The sequence below is a fragment of the Rhincodon typus genome, chromosome 17 (genome assembly GCF_021869965.1).
Source record: "Rhincodon typus isolate 14 chromosome 17, sRhiTyp1.1, whole genome shotgun sequence".
Lineage (NCBI taxonomy): Eukaryota > Metazoa > Chordata > Chondrichthyes > Orectolobiformes > Rhincodontidae > Rhincodon > Rhincodon typus.
In genome coordinates, this window is record NC_063348.1 from 52,149,764 (window position 1) to 52,176,313 (window position 26,550).

General features: G+C 42.2%; 1 protein-coding gene across 3 annotated transcripts in view; it reads right to left on the bottom strand.

The window, feature by feature from the left end:
* Nucleotides 1–26,550, bottom strand: part of kcna4 (potassium voltage-gated channel, shaker-related subfamily, member 4) — a 73,388-nt gene that overhangs the window by 19,723 nt on the left and 27,115 nt on the right. For 2 of the 3 annotated variants that reach the window (XM_048606955.1, XM_048606954.1), the window contains exon 3: nt 10,941–11,089. The exons of the other annotated variant lie outside the window; for it this stretch is intronic. The gene's annotated coding sequence lies outside the window, so the exon portion shown is untranslated. The remainder of the gene's footprint in view (nt 1–10,940; nt 11,090–26,550) is intronic. 3 annotated transcript variants of the gene reach the window in all.

Here is a 26,550-nt window from a genome sequence, read left to right on the forward strand (position 1 = left end):
ATTTGGAATAGTTTTCTGTCAGTGCAGCTCTTCTGGCGCAGTGGTAGTATCCCGACCTTTGAGCCAGGAGGCCTGGTTTAAAGCCTCACCCACTCCAGAGGTGTGTAATAATAATCTCTGAATCGGCTCATTCGAAAAAGTAGTTTCTGTCAGTGCAGTCTTGATGGACTGAATGGCCTCCTCTGTACTGCATGAGTTTACGATTCTATCTTGGGTAAATATGCAGGCTGATGTGCCTCTAAAGTCCCCCTTTATGCATGTGAAAACAATGTCTAAAATGTAAAGTAGCAAAATCTCAATGGCAGCCATTTTCACTTCAGGCCATAGTGTAGAGCAGGTGACAGCAAATTGCTTGTCCATTTTACATTTCTCCTGATCCTTATTTCCATTTAAGGAACATAATATTGATAACAATTAAAGTAATTGGAAAGCCAAAATATTCCAGAATTAATACTGCTCCAAGAGAATAACTGATATGGTGAAATGAGAACAATTCTCAACTAAATTGTTCAATTTCTGAATTTGTGCAAAGAGGCAATATAATACTGTACTTATCTGCCCAAGCATATGACTTGACGTCTCATTTTTCATGTCAAATGCATTTGTGTTTATAGTTTTGCAGTATTCACTTATGACAATGACTGTTCCTTAACGTCACTAATAAATACAAACTAAATGAAAAGTGATAGGTGGATTTTCCTGTCTATTAAGCATACAAATATTGATCTATAATATGTTAGAAGCCTGAGAGAAACTGAAGCACAATGGATTCCATTTATAAGAAGTATAGCCGCTTCAATTATTCAAGCCATCGGTCAAACCGGAATTTAAAATATTTCAATTTCCGATTCAGCTTTAGCATTTGCTGTTGTGAAGCTACAAGCTGATTCTCTGTAATAAAATATGTAATTTATAAAGTTATTTCTGATGACAGGATCAAGTCGATGCACAATGGGGCATGAGAACTGCAGCCACGCATGGGTCCCATGAGGGGCTTTAATTAATTGGAGTTTACTTTCTAATCTCATGATATCCAGCCTGACATCATAATTCCAAAATTAGAAGTCATATTTCATGCATGGACTAGGTGCTTAGTTGAGTACAACAATCTCAATGGGCTTAATTACAAAGAAGAAGTTCAATTAAGAATTATAACCCAGAGATCATTTTGTACAATAATTCATTTATCTCTCTCACAATTTACTTTGAAATACAAGCATGGTTAAAATGAGGCTTCTGATACAAGGCAAAAGGAATTTGACTTGCAATGTATATGTTAAGCTAATACACAACATTTATTCTATTTTATACAGTGTAACAGGTAAAATGACTCCCGGCGATTGTGTTACAGTGCAAGAGTGTGCTGTAATAAAATCCAAAATTGAACTAGGACTGTTGTTCTTCAATCCTGAAAAGATGAAAATTCATCTTTTTGCAATTCCTACAGTGGCAATTGAATGTAGTAGTTTAGCAGAACATGCCACTTTGGATGAGAGACGGTTTACAAATCACTTGATATTTTGGCAATTATTCTTACCCTTAGAATTTTATCCGATTGATATATAGGAATTTTATTTGAATCAAAATGTGGGGAACATGAACAGATTTAACACTCAACCAGCAGCAGTAGGCACATTATATTTAGTGGGCTGTCAACCCCTCCGAGGGCATCCCAATCACACCCAGCCCCCTGCCCTATCCCTGTCACCCTGCATTTCCCATGTCCAATCCACCCGGCTTGCACATCCCTGGACACGACTGGGCAATTTAGCATGGCCAATCCACTTAGCCCGAACATCTTTGGACTGTGGGAGGAAACCAGAGCACCTGGAGGAAAGCCACGCAGACACAGGGAGAATATGCAAACTCCATACAGTCGCCAAACGCTGTTATCAAACCCAGGTCCCTGGCGCTGTGAGGCAGTAGAGCTACCCACTGAGCTACTTTGCCAATCGGGACTCTGTCAAGAACCCTGACACACATTTCAGAAGGATGCAGTGCAGTGTTTCCCAAAGTAGGCTGTCGCTGCTGCTGTTATTGGTGATCCATTCCCGGTCAGTGGGCAGGCAATTAGTGTAATTAAAGCCTCCAGCCAAGTGCCATGATCTGACTCACTGGAGTCTTTCTGTCATCTCAGGAGCTCATCTTTGCATTAGGAGGCTTACGTTCAGGAGTTTGAAAGCCGTTAGGAGCTGGTATTAAAGCTCAGCCTGGTCAGAGGCATTGATATGGAACTGTTCCAACACCTACACACCCGCGCCCCCACCCCACACACACACACACACACACACACACACACATCTCTCCGCTCGGAATCCCCTTGCCATTCTGGCCGTTGTTTTAGCAATCTGAGTCTCACGAGCACCTTCTCTTTTGAGACACCCTCCCCGTCTTACTTGAGAGGAGTAAGAGAGGTGAGACAGAAGTAGATGGACCTGTCCAAGAACTGGGAGTGGCAGCAGTGAGGTTAGAGGGAGCAGTGAAAACAGAGAGCGCCCAGAAGCAACGATGCCACAATGGATGACAGCAGGTAGGTTACTGATGAGTGTTACCCCTTTGTCTCTGGCAGCTGAAATCTGTTTGAAGTTAAGACCATAAGTATGACTGAAAATTGACTGGTAATTAATATTTTAGAACTTCAAAACTAAATTTCTTCACATGTTAGAGTTTATGGATTCTTCTTTAAGAATAAGATTTTTCCAGTCTGTACTTGTAGGAGTAATATAAAAGGAAGGGTCTGTGTTCTATTGAGTTAAGAAATGTCTGGGGAGTTCAAACACGAGTTGCACATTCTGCTCTATGTGAGAAATTATAGATGCTCCTGTAGGTCTCAATGACCATATGCAGGAGGCTTCTCCAGTGACAAAGTCGAGCTCTGGATTTTGAACCCTGAGTGGCAGCTGGGGACACTACAATGTATCCAGGAGATTGAGAGGTTCGTGGATCGCTCATTTTGGGACGTGGTCACCCTGCAGCTTAAGAAAGTGCAGGCAGAGACAGAATGAGTGACTGCCAGCCCTAAGGGGGCCAGGCAGGTAGTGAGAGAATGCCCGTCTGTAGCTTGCTCACAAACCGTTTCTTAGACTCACACAGCACGGAAAGAGATCCTTTGGCCCAACTCGACCATGCCGACCAGATTTCCTACACAGAACTAGTCCCATTTGACTGTGTTTGGCCCGTATCTTTCTAAACATATCCTATCTATGTACCTGTCCAAATGTCTTATAAATATTGTAATTGTACCCACCTTTACTCTTCCGCTGGCAGGTCATTCCACATACCCACCAGCCTCTGTGTGAAAAATTCACCCCTCAGGTCGGTTTTGAATCTCATCTTAAACTTGCACCCTCTACTTTGGACTCGTCTATCCTGGAAAAAGACCTTGGATAGTCACTTTATCTACGCCACTCATGATTTTATAAATCTCTATAAGGTCATCCTTCAGCCTTCAAGGCTGTAGGGAAAAAAAGTCTTAGCCGAGCCAAACTTTCCGAATAGCTAAAACCTTCCGGTCTTGGGAACATACTTGTAAATTTTTTTTTTACCCTTTCCAGTTTAATAACATCCTTCCTATTGGAAAGTGGTGACAGTGTAAGAGAAATCACTAATGGAATAATAAAATAATGGAAAACCCAAAGTGGTTTTTAAATACATGAAGAACAAGAGAATAACTAGAGAAAGAATAGAACCTATAAAATGCTGGTCAAGCCACAACTGGAGTACTGCATATAGTTCTTGTTACCACAAAAGATGCACTGCAAAAATTCACCATAGATCCTTATACAAAGAGCACCTTCCAAGCCCATGACCACTTCCATCTAGAAGGACAAGGGCACCAGATAAACGGGAGCACCACCACCTGCAAGTTCCCCTCCAAGCTACCCACCATCCTGACTTGGAAATATATCAGTGTTCCTTTAGCGTTGCTGGGTAAAAATCCTGGAACTCCTTCTCAAATAATATTGTGGGGTCTATCTACAGCATAGGGACTGCAGGAGTGCAAGAAGGCAGCTCACTGCCACCTTCTCAAGTAGCTTGGTCAAGTGTATCCCAGAACTTTGTGGGAAGCTAGGGAAGAGATAGCTAGGCCCCTTGTTGAGATATTCACATCATTGACAGCCACGGGTGAGGTGCTGGAAGACTGGACGGTGGCTAATGTGGTACCATTAAATAAAAATAAGGTGGTCAGGAAAAACCACGGAACCATAGACTGGTGAGCCTAACATCAGTATTGGGCAAGTGGTTGAAGGGGATTCTAAGGGATAGGATTTACATGCATTTAGAAAGACAACTTCTGATTAGGAATAGTCAGCATGGCTTTGTGTGTGGGAAATCATGTCTCACTAACTTGATTGCATTTTTTGAAGAGGTGACAAAGAAGATTGATGAAGGCAGAGCAGTAGACGTTGTCTATATGGACTTCAGCAAAGTCAATAGAGGAGGTATGATTAATAAGTTTGCAGATGACACCAAAATTGATAGTGTACTGGACAGTGAAGAAGGTTATCTCAGAGTGCAATGGGACTTTGATCAGATGGGTCAATGTGCCAAGGAATGGCAGCTGGAGGTTAATTTAGATAAATGTGAGGTGTTGCATTTTGGTAAGGCAAACCAGGGCTGGACTTATAGAGTTAATGCTAGGGCCCTGGCGAGTGTTGACGATCAAAGAGACCGAGAAGTACAAGTGCATAGTTCCTTGCAAGTGGAGTCATAGGTAGACAGGGTGGTGAAAAAGGCGTTTGGAACATTCGCCTTTATTGGTCAGAACATTGTGTATAGGAGTTGCAAAGTCATGTTACAGCTGTACAGGACACTGGTGAGGCCACTTTTAGAATACTGTATTGGTTCTGATCATCCTTCTATAGGAAGGAAATTGTTAAACTTGAAAGGATTCAGAAAAGATTTACATGAATGTTGCCAAGGTTGGAGGGTTTGAGCTATAGGGAGAGGCTGAATAAGCTTGGGCTATTTTCCCTGGAGCATTGGAGGCTGAGGGGTGACCTTATACAGGTTTATAAAATCATGAGGGGCATGGATAGGGAGAATAGCTGGGGTCTTTTGCCTTGGGTAGGGGAGTCCAAAACTTGACATCATACGTTTAAGGTGAGAGGGAAAAGATTTATAAGAGACCTTAGGGGCAACTTTTTCACACAGAGGCTGGTGCATGTATGGAACCAGCTGCCAGAGGAAATGATGGAGGCTGATACAATTACAACATTTAAAGGGCATCTGGATGGGATATGGGCCAAATGTGACAAAATTAATTCAGGATATTTGGTCGGTGCAGACGAATTGGACCGAAGGGTCTGTTTCTGTGCCGTATAACTCTATGATTCTATGACTAGGGACAGGAATTAAATGCTGGCCAGACTGCAATGCCCACATCCCACAAATGAACAAAACAAAAATATAGGAAGGAGGTGACTGCACCAGAGAGGGTGCAAAGGAGAACGACGATGCTGCATGCGTTGGAGGATCTGAGCTATGAGAAACAATTGGATCTCCTGAGTGGTTTTCCTTGGAACAACAAAGGTTTAAGAGGGGACTTGATAGAAGTGTATAAGAATACGATGGGCATTTATGGATACAAAGGCACATTTGCCACTGGGTAATGGGGTCAACAAAAATGAGGCATAGGTTTAAGAAAATAAGTAGAAAGCTAGGAGAGTTTAGAGAGATGTTTTCACCAGAGCACGGTAACAGTGTTGACCCCCTTATCTGCAATTGTGATTGAGCTGGAAACTTCCAAAACATTTAATCACTATTTAGATATTCACAGGTGTAACAATGACCTCCAGGGCCAGGGGCCAAGAGCTAAAATATGAACCTAGTTAAGTCAGAATTTTATTGTGTGATATAGACATAATGGGCTGAATGGCCTCCTTTGAGCTGTAAATGTATATGAGTGCTCACTTTGTCTGGTGAGACCGTCAACAATATAATCCCTTCCACTTAATGGACCTCTTGCCTTTCTGTCTGCCCACAGTGCTTAATTGGAAGGTGGATGCTAAGATCGCTCACTAATTAGCCACCCCTTGGAAGATCCCCCCAACTGACACACTGCTGAGCCAAGTGGGTTCAGGATGTGGCAATGATTTACAATTGCATGCGGCTCCAAACGTTCTTGTCAATATGATGTATGACCGTACTGCATATGTTTAACTTCATAGAAAAATTATCAACAGGAAAAGCCCTCTCCATATGCTGCCCTCGACTGCCCGACGTCCTGTTACACACCTCTAAAGCAGGTGAGACTTGAAGAACAGGCCACAGAGGCACACAATTCAACCAGGTTTGTGCTCGATTTCTTACTGACGTTATGTCTGTTTACCCTATGTCAATCATTAACCAACAGCATTCACCTCCCACCACCCTGGGAGTAGCGGGTCAAAAGCTGGCTGCTCAGGGAAAAGAACAAAATCTTGATGACTCGGATTATGAATAGGAACCCAAGCACAGACAATGCAAAGCATTACGATCTCGTAGAGCAAACTGTTGTTGCTCTAACACCACAGTGTACGCAGATACTTGTGAAAAGAACCTTCAGTAAAAGCCATACTCCAGACTGTGTCTCCATAACCTCACTGTGCAATGGTAGCAATCCCTACAGCCTGCTCTGGTAGAATAAGTGGAAGAGTCAAGAGAAGCGATGGGATGAGTGATTGGCAGCATTGTTGCTGGCTACCACAACTCTGCTCCAGCATTTCCTGAATAGAACATGATTTTCACCAAGATCTGTTGTGCAGTTTCTTTTCTGCCCAACACCTTGCTACATAAAGAGAACCCTTACTTCATTCACCAGCTGTTGAAATATAATACAGGCTGCCATGCAATTTCTCCTCTCTTTACTGAGAGCAGACTGAAAAAGTACTCCACAAAAAAAAACAGGCGAAGCCTTTAACAAATAACTGGTTTATTTACACAAAAAAAGGAAAGGATAGTATCCAGACTGACAGAATGAGAACGACATATTCTCTCTAGACCTTGGATGACGAAAGCAACAAAGAACCAATTTACCTTCTCCATAAACTGGGACTCAGAGAAAATAAACTTCCTCGTTCTATTCTGACCCTGTGAAAGTTGAGTTATAAACTTTAAAACATAGACAGCCTGTTCCTGCTGGTTGGGTAGACATTGGTCTAGATGTTAACTGAGAAATGGAGATGTTAACAGAGTGTAGCCAGGTTGATGGTGGGGGATAAGCCCAATGGCACATGAAAATCCTCTAATCCATTCAGCAGTTCAACCTTCAAGCTCAGATAACTCCTGAGGATTTTTGCCTCAGGGTTTACTGTCTACTCTGTACTGAGTTACCCCATATGTCATCTCAACTCCAGTGTTTTGTAGAGCTATTCCAAAGATGCCATTTGGAGGCATGTCAGCTAGCGTTGAGAATCCTCAACTTAATTCCCTTCTCAGGAAGAAAGGAGCATCTTCAACAAGGGATCTGAAACGCTGAAAGCCTCCACCGAGCTTTACTGATGCCTCCATTTGCATCTTGCTGGAGACTGTGAACAAGTGGAGGTAACATATGATTCCTCAGCACTGAAGGGAGAGCACTTAAGGCAGAAACGAAGAAGATGTTGTCTGAGTTTGCCAAAGAGGTAATCAGCACGAGCATGGTGCCATGTCTCTGAATAGAGTACAGGAAATATTTTCATGTCCTTATCAGGTCGGTAAAGCGAGAACAGTTGCACATTCACCTACATCATGGTGCCCGAGTCACCTTAATCCTCTCACCACATCCCTCAAATCTAATCCATCACAGCATTCCTGACACCCATATAACAGTGTGTTGCGCCCATTAATCTCAGTCCAGGGCATCTGTCAACATCTTTGTCCATTTATCCACCACTAACCTCACTCTAGGTAGCTTCAGGTGTCTCTCCCTCAGTGAATGTACTGTATCCAACAGGCGAACACATGTCATCCATCACATTAACAAATAAGTCTGAATTTTCTTTAATCATAGAAAAAAGCACAAGACAACAGAGCAGGGGAAAGGGCAGGGAGTTATTCTCCAAACATCTTGCAACCTACATGATGTAGGTTAGGTAGATTGGCCTTGTTAAATTGCTCATAGTTCCCAGGGATGTGGAGGTTAGAGGGATTATCCATGGTAAATATGGGGATAGGATAGTGGGGGTCGGTCTGGATGGGATGCTCTTCGGAGGGTCAGTGGAGACTCAATGGGCCTAATGGCCTGCTTCCACACTGTTGGGTTTTTATGATTCTATGATTCAACCAACAAACAACCAATAGGGGGAGCTAGATGTGTAGTGGTAACATCACTGGATTCATAAACCAAAAGCCCAGGCAAATGTTTGGGTGACATAGGTTCAAATCTCACCAAGGCAGCTAGTGGAAATTAAATTCAATGAATAAATATTGAATTCAAGCCAGTCATGCCAAAGGTGACTGTGAACTGAAATAACATAGAACATAGAACATTACAGCGCAGTACAGGCTCTTCAGCCCTCGATGTTGCGCCGACCTGTGAAACCAATCTGAAGCCCATCTAACTTAAACTATTCCATTATCATCCATATGTTTATCCAATGACCATTTAAATGCCCTTAAAGTGGGCGAGTCTACTATTTTTGCAGGCAGGGCATTCCACGCCCTTACTACTCTCTGAGTAAAGAACCTACCTCTGACATCTGTCCTATATCTATCACCCCTCAATTTAAAGCTATGTCCCCTCGTGCTAGCCATCACCATCCGAGGAAAAAGGCTCCCATTGTCCACCCTATCTAATCCTCTGATCATCTTGTATGTCTCTATCAAGTCACCTCTTAACCTTCTTCTCTCTAACGAAAACAGCCTCAAAACCCTCAGCCTTTCCTCATAAGACCTTCCCTCCATACCAGGCAACATCCTGGTAAATCTCCTCTGCACCCTTTCCAATGCTTCCACATCCTTCCTATAATGCGGTGACCAGAACTGTACGCAATACTCCAAGTGCGGCCACACCAGAGTTTTGTACAGCTGCAACATGACCTCATGGCTCCGAAACTCAATCCCTCTACCAATAAAACCTAACATACTGTACACCTTCTTAACAACGCTATCAACCTGGGTGGCAACTTTCAGTGATCTATGCACATGGACACCGAGATCTTTCTGCTCATCCACACTACCAAGAGTCTTACCATTAGCCCAGTACTCTGTATTCCTGTTACTCCTTCCAAAGTGAATCACCTCACACTTTTCCGCATTAAACTCCATTTGCCACCTCTCAGCCCAGCTCTGCAGCTTATCTATGTCCCTCTGTAACCTACAACATCCTTCTGCACTATCCACAACTCCACCGACTTTGGTGTCATCCGCAAATTTACTAACCCATCCTTCTACGCCCTCAGATCCCAGTATCCCATCACCAAGTCACCCTTTATTGACACATGCACAGTATATAGACTCTGACAACCTAGATCAGAGCCAGACCCCAAAGAGAGGATAAACTCTGAGACTCCTGTTTATATCTGTCAGCCAGGACAACCTGATTGGCCCAGGTTAACAGCCTCAATCAGGGAACTCATACTCAATGAGATCTACCTGACCAACCTTGTTCAAATCACTACAGAAACTATCATTGATTGCTGTAAGTATCCACTGAGTTCACTGATGTCCTTCAAGAAAGGAAATCCGCTGTCTTTTTCCAGCCTAACATACAAGAGAACGCAGAAATATTGTTGATTGTTAACTACCTGATGAAATGGCCCTGAGTGAGCCGCACAGTTCAAGGGAAATTAGAGATGGGCAAAAAATGTTGACCTTGCCAGTGGCACCCACATCTCATGAAGAAAGGGTGAAAGAGTAAAGTAGGGGAACAGCCAGGCATCACTAGAGTTTTAACATCCCGAGCTGAGAGATGAGTATTTTGTGAAACAATTAAATATTTGCAACTCATTTCATATGGCAATCAGTCACTTTTACTTCATTTCCGATGGCGGTTTGTCTCACTGGAGACAGGAAACCGGGAAAGTGTGTGTAATAGCATCAGTTACCTATCTACAGTGAGACTCAATCGGATGTTTGGATTTTCCCAGGGATGAACCCTTAACTGGGATAGAGATGGGTTTCCTGTCCAATTAAGACCAGTCAGGGGCAGGAATGGAGACAGGTCTCAGACACCATGGCTAATGCTTGTTCTGTGAGAAGGACAGAATTTGTCTCAATACATCCTCTAGCATCAGTGGCACCCAAGCCAGAGGACTGGCACACATGAGGGAGAGGAGGAGGGCCTATTCCTAGGGATCAGCAGGAAGAGGCCACTTTGTCCTGGAATAAGGGCACCTTACTCTTCAGTGTACTTCACCTCAGCCTGAGGGTATTGCAGGTCAGCATCTGACCCTTCCAGGCAGTGGACCTAGTGTCCTTGGGGCTCATGTTGTCCTATGACAGAACTCACATACACTGCCACACACCACCCTGGACTCACACTTTGGTGGGATCATGTAGGCAAGTGATTTAATTTTCACTAGGTGCCTGGTGTGTACCTCTCAAGTGCTCAACAACAAGCATGTCAGTAGAGAGCAGTCATTGTGGAGAGCACAGCCAGACTCAAATGCTGTACCACAGAAAACATTGAAGAAAAGAGGAATCACTGAGCAGTTGCAGTGGGTTATACGCAGACCGGCATTCGATAAGCAGACCGACCATGACTGATGACAGAATGGAGAAGTTCACCTCAAACATGAGTGGGTCAGCACTGCAAGATATGCTAATAAACTCTTCCAGCATGGTCAATGACTGCAGCATCATGTTGAACTGAATCCGTGTATTCCGGTGCCAGGACATGCAGACTTTGTATGTCAACATGCTAGCCACCTGACTGTCACCTTACAAAGACATGCTGGTCTGCATCAAAGTGCTCATCAGGAGTGGTAACAACAGAATGCAATAGGGGTGATGGTGAAAGGGAGAGGGCAAACACTTACCCACCAAGAGATAAGGAAGCAGAGATAATGAATACCAAATATTCATTGCAGTAGTTCTTGAATTTCATTCAGCAGCATTCCCCAATCTTCTTAAAATGGCACTATTCACTTGCCACGGTGATTCAACGATTCTATATCCACATTGTTAACTGTGAAGAAACCAGGAAGTCATGGGCATGGTATTATGATGGAGATTTAAGTTCAAATATTACTGTAAATGAGAAGTTAAAATAAATTAAAAGGCACGCACCTCTCCTCGAAGGCTGACTGCCTAATACTCTCCAGTTCAACCCAAATCAGTAGATTGGAGTCAACTTCCTGATGTAGTGGCATCTTAAACCCCTCTCCTACATCCAAACCTCAACAGCTCTCCAGGTTAAAATTCCCCTCATTGATACTACAAAATATGTGTGACTAGAGCACTGCAGTCTCTTTAAGTCATTAATTCACAGCCCTCACTGAATGCAAAAGTCTGAACCGCCTCAATCATGTTCACATCCTTCCTTAAATAAGGAGACCAAAACTATACGCAGTATTCGAGATGTGGTCTCATCAATGCCCTGTAAAGCTGAAGAATACCACCCTCGTGTTTAATGTTTAATTCCTCTTGTAATAAAGGATAGCATCCTATTAGCCTTGATTATGTGTTGTACTTGCATGCTACTTTTTTGTAGTGCATCCATGAGAACACCTAGTTCTCTCTGCACCTCGGATTTCTGCAGCAGATCTCTGTTTAAGCAATATTCTGACTTTTCATTCTTTCTGCCAAAGTAAACAACTCCACGTTTTTCCGTAGAATACTCCATCCACCTGATATTACTCATCTATGTCCTTGTGCAGACTCTTTAGGTCTTCTTTGGAACATATGTCCTACGTATCTTGGTATCATATACAAATTCAGATAACAGGATGTGACAAGTGGAATCCCACATGGATCTGTGCTGAGGCCCCAACATTTTGCAATTTACTTTCATGATACTTTCAGATAAACTCAGATATCTTTTGCTCCCCTCACCTAAGTCATGGAAGTAAATTACAAAATGTAGGGGCCTCTGCACAGATCCATGTGGGATTCCACTTGTCACGTCCTGTCAATCAAAAAATGACCCATTTATGCTTACCCTCTGTTTTCAACAAGACAGCCAGTTTTCCTTCCATGTTCGACATCATTAGCTTTTATTTTATAGAATAACCTCTGCTATGGCACTTTATAAAAGCCTTCTGGAATCCCAAGTAGGTTTACAGGATCCACTTTATCCGCACTGCGTCTAATTCCTTCATAGAAATCTAATAAAGTTGTTAACCATGACTTTTGCTTTCAGAAAACCATGGTGACTCTTCCTGATTACTTTGAGATCTTTTAAGTGCCCAGATTTAACCCCTTTATTAACACCTCTCCCATGAAGACATCAAGCGAACTGGTATAGTTTCCTGCTTCCTGCCTCCCTCCCTTCTTGACTACATTTGCTCCTTTTCAGTCTGTTGGAAATCTTTCCTGAATCCAGGGAGTTTTGCAAAATTAACACCAATGCACCTACTGGTTCATTAGCAAACTCGTTTAAGACCCTAAGGTAAAGTCAATCTGGGTCCAGTAACTCATCAGCCAACAGCTCTCTCAATTTGCGGAGCATTACTTTCTTCGTGATTGTAATTTCACCAAGTTCCTCTTTCTTTTCCACCACCTGATATACGGTTATACATGAATGTTTTTTGTGGTGAAGACATAAGCAAAATATTTTGTTATTTTCATCTGCTATTTCCCCATAATCTACTGTAAACGCCCAATTACCACTCTCTGGAGCACACTCACTTTACTCATATTTTTCTTTTTTAAGTAACTGTAGGATTGTAAAACCAGAGCCATACAGCACAGAAGGAGGCCTTTTTGCTCACCATGCCTATGTTGACCAATAAACACCAAAGTAGACTAATCCCTATACTAGGCTCTTGAAATCCATTACTACATTTGTAGCAAGCTTTCTCTCACGCTCACTTCAAATATGTTACTGCTGTGTGGGATTTCTAAATTCAGTCTCAGATAATAATCAAATCTCTGAATTGAGAGTGCTTATAGGTGCTAGCAGCTGTTTTGTGTATTCAGGAAGGACATGTCCTTCGTTTGGCTTTCAGTTTCTTTCCTTCACATATACATTGTTGGAGATTTTTTTAAATCAATGTTTAATTGGGTAAAAGAGGTGTTACTCTTTCTTTCATTCTCCCTCTCCTCTCAATCCACTCTTTCAGTCACTCAGTAGTTCAGAACTTTAATATTGTTGAAAATGGATATGTGTGGCTGAAGATTTTGTCTCTTGCATTCTTCAGTAAAGGTGCAAGAACGCCAAATTTAAAATCATTACAACAATTTACACTACTGAAGAAGAAGATGCTCACTCTTTGGCAAGTCATCTCTGATTGGCTAAAGTATCAACATGGAGAAAGCAATGGGGAACCCATAGGCTGCCCTAGGTTTTGGTTAATTCATGAAAATGTGCAGGGCACAATTTTCTTTTGTTTGCAGAGAATGAGTTCTTGCGTATGAATGCAAGTTACTTCTAGCAAGCATAAATAAGATCTGTTACAAACTCGATTCCTTAAATTGGTTGCGACTGTAGTATAGATTGCAGTGGTTCAAGAAGGCAGCTCATCATCACCTTCTTAGGGGTAATTAGTAAAGGCAATAAATGCTGTCCCAGCCCACCTCTCATGAATGAATTAAAAAGAAAGATTATTAGCACGGTCTGGACTGTTCTGTATGTGCTACCCAATCACATTTAACAGTAAACATTCTGGACTAGGCTTGTCAGCCCAAGAAAGTTCAAAATGGTCTTTTCTCTGGTTATTGCGACAACCAGAAGTACAAGTTGTTTGATTTTATCAGCTTAACGGATGAACTGTGTACCTGGATTGCAATGAAACTGCAATGATGCTGCTCCATTATGAGGCAGGCAAAACTGTTTTGGGATTGACAGTAGTATTCTGTGGATAAAACATACAACTCATATCACCACTGCACAGTCGCAGCCTCAAACAGATTACTAAACTTGTTCAAATTGTTCAGATACCTTTTCCTTCCAGGATAATTGGACAGAAATTGGGATTTTCTTGGTTCCGAAAGTGGCAGCCTTTGGCTAATTTGCCCTTTTTTCCTAAATTCGTAGTGAGCGATGAGCTGATAGGGAGATTGCTGGAAACAGGTTGGAGACCAAACACCCACTTGTTTCTGGTTATTCAATATGGTGTTCAACAAGGCAGGGTAGCAGCGTGGCACTTACTTATTTTAGGGAGGTCCTCAGAGAATGTCTAGAATAAATGTGGCTCAGGTGTTTGATAAGTGCCTGAGAAAGCCTCTGAAGCTCATTAGGAGTCTTTCTTCACAGCTTCAGCATTACATTTTATAAACAGCATTTGAAATCAACAACAATGCCATGCTTTTTATTAAGCACTGGTCAGGGATTGTTGTGCATCACTAGATATTTGACTTGGTGATCTACTATTTAACAAGCCTCTGAGCTGCGGTTTCAAGTTCTTTGTCCAAAGTGGCGTCTGGCACTAAACATGACCCTGTCCTGATGACTTCTTAAGCACTGAATTAGTTTACATAAATCACCTCCGATTCCCTTAAAAATAACTTCTAGATGGCACTTATCATGCCTTTAGATATTCCTACTAATATTATTTGATAATATGTATGCAATATATCATTCACACAAATAAGAGATAATTTAATTCTGTTTTTTTTTGCATAAAGTTATGAAAAAGCCAACAATTAATCTAGTTTTCTCTTCAACTCACACAATGCTGAAAAAAGTTTCATCAATTTTTATGGGGGGATACAATGGAACCGCACTCGTATAATTAGCATAAGGACAACATCTGCAGCCTTGTAATGTGATTCCAATGGCTTAACACTAACCATGATTAAGAGCATGCAGTGTCACCTGCCCTTTGCTAAAGTTACGTTGTTGTACATTTCAGACCCATGTTGTAAGTTAAACTAACTTCACACTTAAATTACAGGGGATTTGGATCAAATTCACCACTAATGCCTTATTAATAGTGGTATTGATAACAGATTAGTGAGTATTTGTGATCCTGCCACTTGACTTCTTATTGCCACCCCACAGAATACACATGTATTTTCCTTTCCCCTTGCAATAGTAACCACTTCTTTTTAAAGTTTCCAATACATTCTGTAACTGATTAAATATGTACATGGTCATGTTCTGAACTGCAAGGACCTAAATACCGACAAAGACATTATACGACCGTAAGAAATAGGAACATGAGTAGGCCATTTGGCCCCTCAAGCCTGGTCTGCCACTCAATAGCAGGCAGTGTCAGTGATGTTGACATTCTATGGTTGCAGTTTAATGAAACGTAGCTGGTTCGGATGGTGCTCCTCGCAGTAGCTATTGAGAAAGCACTTTCTATAGATTATTGCTGCACACAGCCTCATATAGTTGGGGGTGGAGGCAAAATATGGGTGGGATGCTCTTCAGAGGATCAGAGCAAACTTGATGGGCCGTATGGCCTCTTTCTGCACTGTAGACATTCTATGAAATAACAAGATGTAGAGCTGGATGAACACAACAGGCCAGGCAGCATCAGCGGAGCAGGAAAGCTGACATTTCGGGTCTAGACCCTGCTTCAGAAATGGGGGAGGGGAAGGGGGCTCCAAAATATGTACAGAGAGGGGGGGAGGTGATGATGGAAGGTGGATAAAGGAGCAGATAGGTGGAGAGAAGACGGACAGGTCAAGGAGGTGGGGATGGAGCCAGTAAAGGTGAGTGTAGGCGGGGAGATGGGATGGGGGTTGGTCAGTCGAGGGAAGACGGACAGGTCAAGGAGGCGGGGATGAGGCTGGTAGGTAGGAGGTGGGAGGAGCGGATAGGTGGGAGAAAAGACAGACAGGTCAGGGAGGCGGGGACAAGCTGGGCTGGTTTTGGGATGAGGTTGGGGGAGGGGAGATTTTGAAGCTTGTGAAGTCCATATTGATACCATTGGGCTGCACAGTTCCCAAGCGAAATATGAGGCGCTGTTCCTGCAATCTTCGGGTGGCATCGTTGTGGCACTGGAGGGGGCCCAGGATGGAAATGTTGTCCAAGGAGTGGGAGGGGGAGTTGAAGTGGTTCGCGACTGGGAGGTGCAGTCGTTTGTCACGAACCGAGTGTAGGTGTTCCACAAAGTGGTCTCCAAGCCTGCTCTCTTTCAAGGGCTCCATCTCCACCTATGTTCACCTCTCCTCAACACAACCCTTCCACCTTGGCAATTCCCAGGCAATTCCTTCAGAGTCTGCTAACATGGGGATTCCGCAGGGTCCTCATATGTAGCTCCCATCTGTGCTTCAGAGCTATCCGGCCATCAGAAAGCTGGGCCAAACATTTAAGAAGCTAAGGTTTGAAGTATTGCAGAATTTCCTAGGGTTGGTGTTGGGACCCTTGCTCTTCCCAATGCACATGAATGTCTGGACAGGGCACAATTTCAAAATTTGCAGATAATGTGAAACTTAGAAGCATTATGAATTGAAGATAATGTAGAACTACAAAAGGACTTAGACTGGTTTGTGGACTGTGAAGCCAAAAGCAGGGAAGTGAGATTTGCTTATTCATTTGTGGGATGTAGGCATCACCTGCTGGACTAGCATCTATTACACATTCTTAACCCCTGTTAAGGGTCAACCACATTGCAAAGTTTTGGAGTCACATGCAGCCAGTCCAAATAGTTTCCCTTCCTAAACGGACATTAGTGAACTCGATGAGTTTTTACAACAATTGACAATGGTTTCATTGTCATTACTAAACTTTTAATTCCAATTTTTTTGGTGAATTTATTCTGATGACCCAGCTGATGGTATTACTAGGCAGGTTAGATCCTAGAATGAAATCTGGCTTAATAGTTCCAATTTTTTCTTTTTTCTTTTAGTTAATGTGGTGGTCAGTCACTGAGAAATAGGCACATGAGGCTATAGAGTTTCGTTAACAACTAGAAGCATATCACACAAAAAAATTAAAAATCCAAAGTGATAACACATCTTCATCAAATCTTTCAGCTTGACTCTTGATTTTTCCCAGTTTGTACACTGTGAACTCTGCAGTCTTCTTGCCTGAATGTTCACAAAGCTGAGAGCTTAAACTTTCTGAGCTTGTAGATTCCTAACTAAGCTCTCCTGGTTTGGATGTTTCACAAACTAAACTTTTCTGCTGAAATGTGCTTTCCTTGAACCATCCTATACCCCTTTCTAAGGCGGAAACTATGCTTGCTTTTGACGCAATCCCATTTTCCTCCAAATGCCAACTCCAAAATATCTGTCAGATCTGGATTGTCTCAGGCAAAATCAATATTTGGTTATTTTGAACCAAAAACAAGCTAACGGTCTTCAATATTTACTCTCCCGATCTTAAACCACATTACAAATAATTTTCCATTTACACTCCACGGGTTCCCTGTGTCTGAACATACATACATCGTTCTGGTAACACTGACCAAGTTTTTTTTTAAATAACTCATATGCTACTACTTTGACATCCAGATTCTAAAATTGATGGTCATATATTAAACAAATCACATACCTCTCATAACAGAAGCAATTTCTCCTGATAGGGAGCACAGGGATAGCGTGGGAATATGAAATATTATAACTCATTTGATATGAGATGCAGGAGCAGAGTGTCCTGCACATTTATGTGCATAAATCATTGAAGGTGGCAGGTAAGGTGACAGCAGAGTTAACAAAGCTTTTGGGATCTTGGGCTTCATAATTATGAGTGGACAGTACAAAAACAAGGATTTTACAATAAAACAGAATAATATATTGAATCAGAGATAGTAGGAACTGCAGATGCTGGAGAATCCGAGACAACATATTGGTTTGGTCTCAACTGAAGTTGACTGTCTAGTTCTGTGTACTACATAAGAATGATATGAAAGCTTTGGAGATGATGCAGGAAGATTTATGAACATGGTCCGAGGGCGGAGGAATATCAGTTATAGATAGATTGATTGTATAGGTAGGGATTTTTGATTTAATATATTATTGTCACATATAGTGAAATACAGTGAAAAGTATTGTTTTGCTCATTAACCAGATGAATCATACCTTACGTAGTTACATCAGAGTAACAGAACAGAATGCAGACTATAGTGTTACGGCTACAGAGAAGGTGCAGAGAAAGATCAACTCTAATATATGTGAGGTCCATTCATAAGTCTGATAACAGTGGGGAAGAAGCTGTTCTTGAATCTGTTGGTATGTGTTTTCAAACTTCTGAATTGGAAATCTAAATGAAGCGTTCCAAATCAGGAAGGTGATTAGACAGATTAGACCGGGAGACATTGCTCCCATTGTCAGAAGGATCGACAGCCAGAGGAGGCACAGAATTAAGGTGGCCAGCAGATTCAGTCATAGCAATCCAAAGAGAATTGGGTAATTATCTGAAAGGAAAAAAAAAGTGCAGGGCCGGAGAGAGTGGGCCTGGGTGCGTTGTTTTTGGAATGAACCAGTACAGGTATGCCAGCTTGAATGGCCTTCTTCTGTACTGTAACCATTCTGTGATTCTCAGTTAATTAACACCCTGAAATGACTCAGTAACTACCCTACATTATGTCTTTAAGTCAGTCAAAAGTGTCTTTATGTCAGTGAGGGGTTTGTCCACGAGTTAGCGACATGTGTTGCAGGGCAATTCTGAACAGACTGAAAGCTGAAATCCTGTTCAACTGTTTCCATTAAACCAGGAAAAACTAGGCCATGGAGCCAACCCCATTATTGTGATTACTATGGAGTTCTACTTTAAATTGCTGATTCTAGAAAGAATGAGTTCACATTATTTTGTATGATAGCACACAGCAAGACGGCAACTAAGATAAACACAGCAGTAGCTTTTGGAACATAGTGCTGTAATGAGGTCAGTAGAAAGTTTATGTTGCAGAATTTATTCCAAAATGCAGAAATGCAAACAATCCAAAATGTTTTTACACCATTTGGCTCGTTGTGGTTGTGTGTGCTTTTTTTGAAAAAGCTATCAATTTTTTCATCTACCCTCAGCCACGCACATTCTCAAGCACTGCATATATATCCAACTCCCTTTTGAAAGTTACTATTGAATCTGCTTCCCCTATTCTTAGAGACCGTGCATTCTAGGGTTGTGATTTTCAACTCAGGTGACACCAGGAATCCTAAGGCCTGCTCAGAAAACTATCATTTCTCATTTTCACAGGGCCTGGATCATGAGTGGTCCATAGTTTGTTCTTTCATGGAGGCAGGCAAATATATAAGTGATCAGCTGCCTCCTTACACACTGGATTTTAGAGTAGCTGGTATCTGGAACTGATTAGACCAGGAAAGAGGAAGTCTGCTCTCCAGGCTAGGGTACCCATTACCTTTTGAGAACAGAATAACACTTCTAAATATGGTCCCAGGACACTTTGGGGTTTAAAGTTAGGTATTATGTGGGTGCAGCAATCAGGAATCATAGAATGCCTACATGCGGGAAAGGCCATTCAACCCATCGAGTCTGCACCGACCCTCCGAAGAACATACCACTCAGACTCAGCCCAAACATCTTACCATCGTAACCCCACATTACCATCACTAATTCCCGAAATCTGCACATCCCTGGACACTATTGGGCAATTTAGCATGGCCAATCAACCTAACCTGCACATGTTTGGATTGTGGGAGGAAACTAGAGCACTCAAAGGAAACCCACGCACACATGGGAAGAATGATCAAACTCCACACAGATCGTTGACCGAGGGGAGAATCAAATCTGGGTCCCTGGTGTTGTGAGGCAGCAGCACTAACCACTGAGCCACTGTGCCACCTCAATCCTATGGAACTGGGGGAGGTTTTAAGTGAAAGGGTCAAGTACCTTTTGGCATTGTTATGGAGAATGTTATGTATAAAATGCATATAAATAGCTGTCAGGAAGTGTCAAGATTTCCCAACACCTGTCAAAAGGTGTTATAAAAGTTATGACCCATTGAGAAGTGTCCTAGACAGTCAAGTAGTGTCAATATCTGTCAGCAAAGGAGCAAGTCATCAAGTTCTGTCAAAACTTGTTTTTATTAACAAGTGGTTTCTTTTCCTCAATGGAGCATAGTCTGTAATAAGAAACTTTATAGGATTGTATTTTCTCTCCCATGTAGATATGTGTTTGTAGATGCCAGGTAAGTTGGCATAGTAAGCGAAGAGGGAGATGGAGTAAGTAGGCATTAAGTTGCCTTAGAGGGTACACGATATCATGGGGATAGGAAGATGGTCATAGGGAAGCATCAGGGATACGAGGGGTCATAAGAAATGCTGGATTAGCTCTGGAAAAGTTGGATAAATGAAGCACTCAATTGAAGATTTCCACTTAGAATGAGAATACAGCCAAAGTAAATGTGAGTACTTTGCATCTGCAGTCAAAAAAGGAAACAAATGCTTCACTAAAAATTGAGAAGTAATTTATGGAAAGGATAGCATTTGATACAGTAAATGAATTAAAAAGGATTTGCATTGCTGAAAGTTGCTAAGTTACATAATATCCTGGTTTGCCAGATGTAGCATTTAGAGAGGCAATGGTCTCATTCAGTCCTCCCTGGATACAGCATTAGTACTAGAGGGCTTTAGGTTGCTTATGCTATGGTTTAAGAAATGTGAGATGGAAAAACCATGGAACTGTGGTCCAGTTAGCCGAAGATCGGTGATGGGAATATTGTAAGAAATCATTATCAGGTGCAAAATAAACTTTAATCTGGAGGGACCCGGGTTAATCCAGGAAAGTTATTAAATATGTGATATAGACAACTTTGCTTGACTGATGGAATTGAACATTTGGTGAGTTGACAAAGAAGTTGACCACAGTACAGTTGCATATACTGCCTTTCGGAAGATGTTTAACAAAGTGACGCACATGGGAAGATTTGTTAAGGAGATCAAAGCTGACGGAACAAAGGTAAATGTGGTATTACGAATATGGATATAAAACAAAGAACTGCGGATGTTGGAAGTCTGAAATAAAAATTGAAATTACCAGAGAAACTCAACAGGTCTGGCAGCATCTACAGACAGAAAGTAGAATTAATGTTTTGGGTCCTTCTTTGGAACAGATATGAAATTGGTTTAATGACAAGAAAGAGGGTGATGGTGGATGGACGCTTTTCAGACTGGGAAGTAGTTTGCTGTGGTGCTCCTCAATAGACAGTTATGGGTCCAATACTCTTTCCAAGTTTTATAAATAACCTCAAGCCAGGGTGTGGGCCACAGTTTTTTAAAGATAAGAGGAAATTTGACAATTTAATTGACAGTGATGAGGGATGGGCACAAGAGGGCACAAATAAAATTAAGAACAGAGTTCACAGTCTGGCTTTCTCGAACTCAATGTTCAATCCAGCAGGCTGTAAAAACCTTAAGTGGAAATTTTATTATATATTTCATGTACGTAGTTTTCTTAACTTAATATTTAATGTGCATTTAATTATTTGCATGGGACTGGACTATACCAACTGGCATATTCTTTTCATTGGCCATGGTTTCAGTTCAAAAATTGCAAGAAATCTTTTGCAGAGAGATAATGCAATAGCAGATTTTGTGTTTGGAAACAGTTTTTTAAATAATTATGCTGCCAGTAAAGAAGTGTTCGTATTTTTGATTGACTTAGGAAAAAGGGTCAATCTGCATTAAAGAAAGTGCATTTAATGCAGAAAAACAATGCAGCCACTTCATACAATTCGAATTTAACAACAGATGCTTGGCCAAGGGAAGATATTGAAAGGGGTGATTGAGAGTTCTGCTAAAGGTGTATTTTTCGAGAGGTATGCAAAAGAGGTGAAGCTAACTTGAGAGAAATTGCAGAAAGAATTCCAGGCTATGGGATTACATATTTGAAGGTACAGGCAGCCATGATACAATGAGTAATGTTTGAGGATCAAGGGTTTGTGCAAAATTATGTTTGGGGGTTTGTGAGAAGGTGGGTGAAGGATGCTGGATTGGGGGTGGAAGCGGTTGTATTTGAGATGGAGAAGAACAGATGGTAAGAGATAGAGTGTGGTGTAATTCCTGCCTTCCATCCTCTAACCTGATGAAGTCCATGATGGCAAAGCAGTAGATGCCCTTCCCACCCTGTATTTAGAGTTACGAAGTCACACAGCACTAAAACAGACCCATCGGTCCAACTCGTCCAAACCAACCAGACATCCCAATCTGACCTAGTCCCATTTGTCAGCATTTGGCCCATATCCCTCTCAACTCTTCCTATTCATGTACCCATCCAGATGCCTTTTAAATGCTGTAATTGTACCAGCTTCCACCACTTCCTCTGGCACTTCATTCCATACCCACACCACCTTCTGAATGAAAAAGTTGCCCATCAGGTCCTGATTAAATCTCACCCGTCTCACCTTAAACCTATGCTCTCTGGTTTTGGACTCCCCTACCCTAGGAAAAAGATCTTGGCTATTCACTCTATCCACGCCCCTCATGATTGTATAAACCTCTATAAGGTTATCCCTCAGCCTCCGATGCTCCAGGAAAAATAGCCCCAACCTGTCCAGCCTCTCCTGTAGCTCAAGCCCTCCAACCCTGGCAACATCCTTGTAAATCTTTTCAGTGCCGGCTCAAGTTTAACAACATCTTTCCTATAGAAGGGCGACCAGAAATGTACGCAATATTCTAAAATTGGCCTCACCAATGTCCTATACAGCCGCAACATGATGTCAAGCTTAAATCTAACCCAGGATGGTTGACTTTAATTACTTAAAGCGTTGCTCTGGGGAATGGCAGTCATCTATTTGTTATTTTGAAACAGATACGGTGTTTGTACATGCTTCTTCTGTCTACAAAGAACATGGAGCCCTGTGTATTAATTATAAAAAGAAAAATTGCTAGGTTAACTCAGCAGGCCTCACAACGTTATGTAGAGAAAACAGTGTATTTTAAATTCATTCATAGGATGAGGGTGACACTGGCTAGACCTGTATTTATAGTCCATCAAGTGGCCAAGAGGCAACCACAAGGCTAGGAGATAACAGCCATCTTTACCTGGTCTGGTCTACATGTGACTCCAGTCCCACAGCAATGTGACTCCTACAGACAAAAAAGCTGCAGATGCTGGAATCCAGGTAGACAAACAGGAGGCTGGAAGAACACAGCAGGCCAGGCAGCATCTGGAGGAAAGGAGCAGTCAACGTTTCGGGTATTCACTTCTGAAGAAGTGTAATACCCAAAACGTTGACCGCTCCTTTCCTCCAGTCACACTGCTGTGGGGCTGGAGTCACATGTAGACCAGACCAGGTAAGGATGGCTGTTTCCTTCCCTAAAGGACATCAGTGAACTAGATGGGTTTTTCCTGGCAATCAGGAATGGATTCATGGTCATCATTTGACTCTTTAGTTTCAGGTTTTTAATTGAATTCAAATTGCACCATCTGCATGGCAGGATTCAAACCCAGGTCCCCAAACTGATTTCTCTCCTTGCAAAGAAATGCATAACCTCAAGCAGAGACAGAGAACTGGGAAATAAAAGCAGGTAAGAGCAGGATTGGGGGGGAACATTGCTGATAGCAGACGGAAACTTGCTCCAGTGGTTGAAACCTTCATGACCACTGGCCTTGCATTCTCACCTGGTTCACTGTATATTGGGCTTTGTTTGAATAAACTGCAGATATCAGCAATCTTTTGCCATGAAAGCCTGTAGTAACTCTCTCACATGTTAAGGGAGCTAATCATCTGATTGTAGACACTTGTTGGGGATCTCGCCCGCTTCAAACTGGATCCCAGTGTCCAGCTTCTCAGTCAGTACAGTGGCCTGTGCGCAGTGAGAAGGCTGGTGGTGCTCCCGCTGCACGGGGTAGTGTTGGTGTTGATGTTATTCCTCTTGTTCCCCATCAGAGGTGTAAGAGGGAGCTGTAATAGCTGTCCCCATTGCTACAGGGCAGGCTGACAGAAGGGAGCTGAGGCCTGACGGTGAGTCGAGTCTGAGAGAGGTGGACTGATTTGCGAGTCAGTGGAAACCACTTGTCCAGCAAAGACAGCACATGGCCAGAATCGCTGGGGGGTTGGGGTGGGGGATCCTGCCCTCCACCAGGGCATGTCTGCAGCTCTTCACTCATTAAAGGCTTCCCAACCTGACTATTTCGCAGAACAAACAGTCCTCACTGGATTTAAGTTCCAAATTGTTCTATAAATGTTGCTGCTGAAGCCAGAAAGATAGGTGAAATTCTCAGTTATTTGCCTCTTAAAATCCCAACAAGTTTATGCGGGGTGGGGGGGAGGGGGGATTGGGATGGAGGAGGAAAGGGGTCGCTCTCAACCATCTGCAAAGCTGCCTTGTTAAATCCATAAGACAGCGCGCATGCACGCACACAAACACACCTCCAGCTAAACAAACCACACCTGTCTGCATTGCCCCTTGGCAGTTAAAGTCCTGTCCCATAGTTTACTGTGGGAAAGTATATCCCTTTCTGTTAAAATAGCCGCACTTTATAACAACTTAATAGTTAAAATAAACAATGTGTGGTTGGGGCGGAGGATTAAAATCTGAGCAAGCAGTGAATTTTGCATGGTGTTTCTTTGGCTGGATAATGTGATTTGAGTGCAAAGCAGTGGCTTTTTTTAAAACAAGGATTACTAGCTTTTGAATGTAAACCAAGGTTTGGGTTCCTAACTGACAACTAGATGACAATATTGCCATCAAATCCAGGAGACTGGCTGGAAATGAAAGGCAGAACGTGCTATCATCTCAACTAAAAGACAATGTCAAACTCAAATAATATAACTAACCACCAACTGCATGTATTTAATCTCAAATTATATGCTCAAATAAAATCATTGCTGACTAACGTCATCTTCAAACTACTCATTAGATATACCAAGGGGACTCCAAAAATTCTCACTCAATATCATGACCTTTCGGGTTGAAGGAGAAGTGATCATTGAGAGTGCGCATGTAGGTGGTTAGCTCACAGATTACATTATCGATAGGTAGTTCATAGATGATAAAAAGCAGGGGCCAAGGAATCTCAAGCTGATAACTGGGAGAGTGGAGTAAATCAGTCTGTACTGGAGATGCTCCAGCTTTGATTGGATACCTATGAATGGTGCGGGGTTCTGAGGATGGATCACTCAACCCAAAACGTTAACTCTGATTTCTCTGCACAGATGCTGCCGGACCTGTTGAGCTTTTCCAGCAATTTCTGTTTCTCTTTCTGATTTACAGCATTTGCAGTTCTTTCAGTTTTTACCTATGAATGGAATGATGAGGACAGACCCCTTAGCTCACTGCAACTATTTGGCTCTTTAAGCCTGCACAGCCTTTCCATATAATTAAGGATAATCCTCTATCCCAATGACATATTTCCGTTTGCTTTACAAACCCATTGATAACTTTGGATACCTAAAAATATACATCAATCTCTTTCTTGAGTATACTCAGTGATCTGGCCTCCGCAGCTTTCTGTGGTAGGAAGTTCCGCAGACTGACTGCCCTCTGAGCGAGCAGCAGAAATGTCAGGGGATAATGGCATGATTATTCATGTCAAAAAAAAGACAGAAATGAGAAGGGAAAATTAGTCAAGATAAGACTGCAATGTGAGGTTTGAGATTGAATGGTATGGATAGAGAAGATGACAACTGTCAGTGCAGGAGGCTTTCGGCCCATCATTTCCACACTCGCTAATCATAGAATCGCTAGAGTGTGGAAGCAGGCCATTTAGCCCATTAATCCACACTGACCCTCCAAAGAGCATCCCCCCGGACCCACTTCCCATACCCCATCCCTGTAACCCTGCACTTCCCATGGCTAATCCGTCTAGCCTGTACATTCCTGGCTCTTCAGATGAGCATTATCACCAACTGCCAATGTCCTGCTTTTTCCCCATATTCCTACATATTATTTCTACCCAAATAATCATCCAAACACTCTCCTGAATGCCTTAATTGAACCTGCCTCCATCGTCTTCCTAAGGAATGGATTCCATACCCTAACTATTTGCAGAGTGATAAAGTTTTCTCTCACATCACCCTTGCTCCTTTTGCAAATCTATGCCCTCTGGATCTTGATTCTTTTTCAAGCAAGTACAGTTTCTTCCTATCTTGAAGACCTCTATCAGACTTTTTCTCTCCGAGGAGAACAGACTTAACCTCTTCAATGTATCCTCATAACTGAAATTTCTCATCCTAGAAACTATTCTTGTTAACAGCTTCTGCACTCTCTCCAATGCATTCATATCTTTCCTAGAATGTAGCACTCACAACTGTATGTAATAGTCCAGCTGACATCTAACCACTGTCTTGCACAATTTCAATATCAGTTCCTTGCTCTTGTACTCTTTCATCCTATTAATAAAGCTCAGGATACTGTATGTAGAGCACTACTAGAATACTGTGAATAGTTTTTGGCCCTCTATCTAGGGAATGACATACTGGCATTGGGGACAGTCCAGAGAAGATTTACTAGGCTGACACCATGTCTGGAGGGACTGTCATACGAGGAGAGGTTGAGTAAATTGGGTCTGTACTCATCGGAATATAGAAGAATGAGAGAGCACCCTACTGAAACATACAAGATTCTTAGAGGACTTGACAGGGATGGGGTAAAGTTGTTCCTCTTGCAGGAGAATTGAGAGACAGAGCA